Genomic DNA, 5,844 nt, shown 5'->3' with positions numbered 1-5,844 from the left:
ACAACTTAACAGTTGCTCATCTTTAATTAAGTCAGGAACCTTTCCCAATCTTAAGGTTTGCAATGTACCAGTGATCGCATTTACAATGTATTCCCCATATGCAGAACATATAATTTCCTTTCCTAAATGTTGATCCCTGTGCTGATTACTGTTTAAAGTAATTAGCTGATTAATTTTACATTGGGTTTCATTAAATAGCTGGGTTATGTCATGCATATTATAAACAGTAAATCGCTTTTTCTGTGACAATCCCTTTATTTCCTGTAACATTGGATTGACCACTTGGTTGGCTTCCTCTTGTAAGACGTAATCTATATGTTTGCGAATTTTTCAAATATCTGCTCGGTTCCAAATCAACTTTCTGAACCAAACAGTCCTGTTAGGGATCCTATACTTCTAAGAAGATTTACGCTATGCTTTCTCCTAGAGGTATGTGGTTTATGGATTTCATTATCCATCCCCAACAGAACAATATTTTGCACTTGTTGTTGATAGGCTGCAATCTTATCCACAAGTCGTACTGAGAAAAAGGAAGCCACTTTGGTGTGCTGACAATAGCTAAATTTTCCTAGATACGAATTAGACAAATTTAACACTACAGGAATATGCATAAACCGAACCTGAGTAATTACTTCCCCTATTATGGACGTTGTGGAGAGACCACTAGCAGGTCCTGGGTTTATCATTGGACAAGTTGCATCATGTGGTATTGGATTGTTATAATTATAGTTAATAATTGGATCCGGAACCTTACGTTTAAATGTTACATTTAGTACATAACTTTTACTTTCTGATTTGGTCTGAAAAGTAGCTATAATGAGCACTTTATATCGTCCTTCATTCAAGTTTATATAAGGTTAAACTCCGCCGCATTATCAGAGTATTACAAATAGCTTTGTTTCTTCAAGTTCCATAAGGTATTCTGTGTCTCAGAGAAGTTGAATTCGTTGGTGAGAAGGTATAGGTTTTACATCCTCCCCCCTCTGAGTTATCATCTAGAGGGCCAAAGCTTTTTCCAGCCACTGGATGGCAAGGAGATTACTCCAACCAATTGATGTTCAAAGGTGACATCTTCCCCTCTAATCTCCTTAACCTGGTGTATAGGACTGTGGATAAGTTCTGGGTTGAGTATACTAGTCCGTCCCTTTTGTGTTGGTATGTTTTGTTTTACATGCTCAGGCCATTGAGCACGACCGTGTCGTCTGGTTTCATGTCCCAAATTCCTGATTTTGGCTCAGTCTTACCCTTAGAGCAACGATAAGGGTGTAGTAAATCAGAAATATCAATGTCCATTTTATGATTGCAGTCTGCTGGACTCCAACTGTCGTGATTCTGTCGGATGCTGTTCACTTAAGTCCTGAGGAGGAAGTTGCTCCAGTGATCGCAACCTCCAGATGATCGGGTATCTCAAGATTTGGAGTGATCAACACTGGAGCCTTGACAATGGCCTGTTTTAGCTGGGATACTGCTTCCGTGTGTTGCTCATTCCATTTCCATTGGACACTTTTCTTTAACAGTTGGTACAAGGGACCTGCAATTGAAGCAAAATTGGGGATGAAATCCCTGTGGTACCCCGTTAAACCCCAAAAGGATCTTAAAGCCGTTGGGTCCTGTGGTAAAGGCAATGTTTGGATTGTATCCACTTTTTGTTGCATCGGGGTTTTACCCCATTTTGTCAGGTTGCGGCCCAAGAAAGAGACATGGTTGGCCGTTAGCTGTGCCTTGGCCAGATTTCATTTTAGCCCTGCTTCCTTTAGGATCTGCAGGAGCTCGTCAAGTCTTTTCAGATGCTCTTTCTTGGTCCGTGTTGCTAAACAAAGGTCATATACGTATTGAAACAGAACAGTTGGTTTAGAAAATTGTGACAGTATTCACCTTTTTTGTGCATGGAATAAAGCTGGAGAATTTTTATACCCCTGGGGTAATCGTGTCCAGGAATATTGAACCCCCTGGAAACTAAATGCAAAACAGTACTGTGAAATGTGGGCCAATGGTAATGTCCAAAAACTGTTACTGATGTCAAGGACAGTAAACCACACAGCCTCTGGATCAAAGAACTTGATTAGATCTGGCATTTTGGCCACTGTAGGGGCAAAAATGGGTGTGACCTGATTCAGGCGTCTGTAATTAATTGTGAGATGCCAAGACCCATTTGGTTTCTTTACAGGCCAAATATGGGAACTGGCAGTGTAAGTACATCTATGTAGTACTCCCTGTGTCAGTAAAGACTTGATAGTCTTTCCTATGTATGGGTTTCCTGGTCTGGGTAAGGATATTGTCTTTGGGATGATATATCTCCTCCTTTCACAACAATAGCGACTGCCATACATCCACAATCATGTTTGTGTTTAGCAAAGGCATCCACATGCTTGCGAAGTAAAGCCTGTAACTCAGGTTGGTCTGCATGATTAGCCACTATTTTGTTCAAATCATACCACTCAGGTTCAGAGTCCTCCACTGGAGACACCATGTCACATTCAGGTATGATCACTGGTGAAACATCCTTTGCCGGTTCTACAGTAAGACACAACAATTGGTTACCCAAATCAAGGACACATCCCTGTTTGTATAGGAAATCAGTTCCCAATAAACAATTCCTTGGGTCTGCTAATTTCATCAACGCAAAGGTATGAACCTTTCTTAGGGCTTGTCTATACTTACCGCGCTGGTTCGGCGGCAGGCAATCGAACTTCTGGGTTCGATTTATCGCGTCTAGTCTGGACGCGATAAATCGAACTCAGAAGTGCTCCCCGTCGACTCCGGTAATCCTGCTCGCCGCGAGGAGTACGCGGAGTCGACGGGGGAGCCTGCCTGCCGGGTCTGGACGGGGGTAAGTTCGAACTAAGGTATGTCGACTTCAGCTACGTTATTCACGTAGCTGAAGTTGCGTACCTTAGTTCGATTTGGGGGTTTAGTGTAGACCAAGCCTTAGGTGACCTATTTGTACTTCAATGGGTTTAGAAAGTGTGGTAACAACCTGATTGCTTGCAAAAGCTGCAAGTGTTTTTGTACGCCCTGATGAGAGAGAAGAGGATCTAGGATCCTCGACATATATAATGCTAATTGCTGCCCCAGTATTTATAATAAAATTCCTGTAGCTGCCCCCTACCACTGCAGATACTGTGGGTCTCCTGCTTGCATCCCTGCCTAAAGGGGCTATGACTACACTCAGGGCCAGTTGGCACCATGCCTAGTAATTTGTAGAGTATGCAGACAAATAATCTACAGGTTCTCCTTCTGTCTCTTTGGAGGCAGCCAACTCTGGAAGAGGAGAGGCTGTTGACCGAAGAGAAGGAAATGGGTCAACGGATGCCACCGGACAGTTTGAGGGTGCTGGGCCTTGGCCTTCCATCATCAGCTTATTCATGCGTGCTCGGAGTTCCCGGATATCCCGTCATTGAGCTTCAAGCGTCTGCTGCACTGTCTTAAACATCATTACAACTGAGTCCTCATCTCTGTGGGGAGGCGTGACTTGGATCTCTGCAGGTGTGAATTGTTCTGAGCGACATCTGAAAAGAAAGGGACACGGTCCCAGGCCCCTACATGGGGTACAAACGCATAACCTTGTTGAGGGGCATGCCCACTCGAAGGTCCAGGATTATTACGTGGGTTAGGGTCATTTTGCCAACGCTGGTACCTAGGGAATTTAGGAACACCTCGGCCTAACCCTGGGGGTCTCTCAATCCTTACGGTGGGGTCAGCTCGTGATTCCTGAAGTATTGCAACAGGGGCTCCACGCTGACCTATTTTAAGGTCTCCCTGAGAATATGCCTTGGCCAGTAAGGCTAATGCCTCCTACAAAGAAGTGCTATCAGTTACATGCATGTTAACCATTTCCTGCAAATGGGGAAGAGAGTTATCGACCAACAAACTAACGTACAGTGGCTCCTCTGTTTCCTCTGCCATGTGACTGTGCCATGCTGCACTTAACGGCAGGGTGAAACTGATGTGGGGACTCATTAGGTCTCTGCTTTAGGTTAGACAGGAATGCCACTCCAGCCTGCCCCGGATGCTGATTATGTTCCAACAGGGCTACTGTGTCTTTAAAAGAGCTCTCTCCTGCCCTAAACTCAGGTGGCAAAGGACTCCCTAATGCTCAATTCACTGTGAGTTGTAAGATTTTAACCCAATCTTCCCTTGGGAAGCCAAACACTTTTGCTGTTTCTTGTACACATTGTGTATGCATTGCAACCGAAGAATCCTCCATCTTCCCTACTTGCTTAGCTACCAGATCTAGGGTCTTAATATTTGTAACAACTGCTACAGGGCAATCAGAATTAGAATCTGGGGATCTTTTCTCCCGATCTGGATCTGGGCTTCTATTTGAGTTGGAATCTATAATTTCTATGTTTTGACTTCTCCTGTCCACATCCACATTTTCCTCATCAGAGCGACCAGAACTTTCCTTTGGAAAGAATCCTGGTTGAGCAGGGTAACTTTCCGTAAAACCTCTACATCCTACACTCAAGGCATCTCCACACTGAGGCAGGACATCTCTCAGTCCATTAAGATCTGGTGTAATAGGGTGTTCTACCGGTACACCAGGTGATATCAGCATATCCCAAGCGGGTGTAGAAGGTCCACGAAATTCTAGGGACCTAGGTAATGTTGATGATCACCCAAATGTTAATAAGTGTCTGTAGTGAGTCGGTGTGGCTCCCCTCCTGCCCAGAAGAGGGAGCCCCCGTGCAGGCACCAGAGTGGGTGGAGCCACCGCCGCCTGTCCCCGCCCCCCGGAAGTCAAGGGGCGGGACAGGAAGTATAAAGGCCGGCCGCCAGAGCTCAGTCAGCAGCCAGTCACCACAGGGAGCAGACGTGCGGCCGGGAGCTCCCGGCCAGGAGATCTCCGAGGCCCGAGCCCTAACTGGCCAGAGCTGCCCCGGGCCCACTACGAGGAGGAGCCGCCGGAGCCCGTCCGCGCCCGTCGCTGGGAGAATCCCTGGGAGCCCCCCACACTAACCCTGAAGGTGAGACTGCACCAGAACCCCTCCGCCCCTGCTGCTACCCAGAGGAGCCGCCCGAGTGCAACTGGCCTGATTTCCCAGCAGAGCTACCGGACCTGCCACCAAGCCCTGGCCGAGAGGCGCCCATGCAGCTGGACTGGCCCGAGCCCGACGCGACGAACGAGGTAGGCCCTGAGGGGGAACATGGAAGTAGCCCGGGGGTAGCCGACCCCGGTCCGGCTGCAGAGGCCTGTGAGCCGATGTCAGTGTGTTTCGGTCAGGACACCCCACTGACCGGCAGCGGCAGCAACCGCTGTTAGGGCCCCGGGCTGGAACGCAGTGGAGTGGGTGGGCCTGCGTTCCCCTCTGCCACCCTCGCTCACGGGTGGCAGGCTTCCCCCTCACCCAACGCTCGGCTGTAGGAGCCTAGGCGTGCCTTGATTGTTTGCTCGCTCAGCCCCTGCAACCAAGGGCCTGAGTCATAACGGTGTGTGCCCCGCCCTGACCCAGGGCCTGGGCTCCTTAACTGTTTGCTTGCTCAGCCCCTGCACCAGAGGGCCTGAGGCTGGAGCTAACTGCTGTCGGCTCAGCCCCTGCACCAGAGGTGAGCTAGCTGGTGGTTTTTGCCCCGCCCCTGTGCCGGAGGGTCGGAGTTCGGAACTAACTGACTGTTTATTCAAGCAGTAGTGAGTCGGTGTGGCTCCCCTCCTGGCCAGGAGGGTCGAGCCCCGTCACGGACCTATTAGAGTGTCCACCCAAAGGGGCTCGGTCTCCTGATCTATATGGTGCCAATGTAACATTGGGTGGAGGAGCAGGAATTGCATCTCTCTCTGTTGTAACCTAGAGATTACTACATCACAGGCACTAGCTACTTGTGTTACTTGTGACATCTCATCTTCTA

This window comes from Trachemys scripta, chromosome 3 (assembly GCF_013100865.1).
Source record: "Trachemys scripta elegans isolate TJP31775 chromosome 3, CAS_Tse_1.0, whole genome shotgun sequence".
In the NCBI taxonomy this organism is placed as follows: Eukaryota; Metazoa; Chordata; order Testudines; family Emydidae; genus Trachemys; species Trachemys scripta.
The sequence above is the reverse complement of the archived record's forward strand: the minus strand, read 5'-3'. Positions refer to the sequence as shown.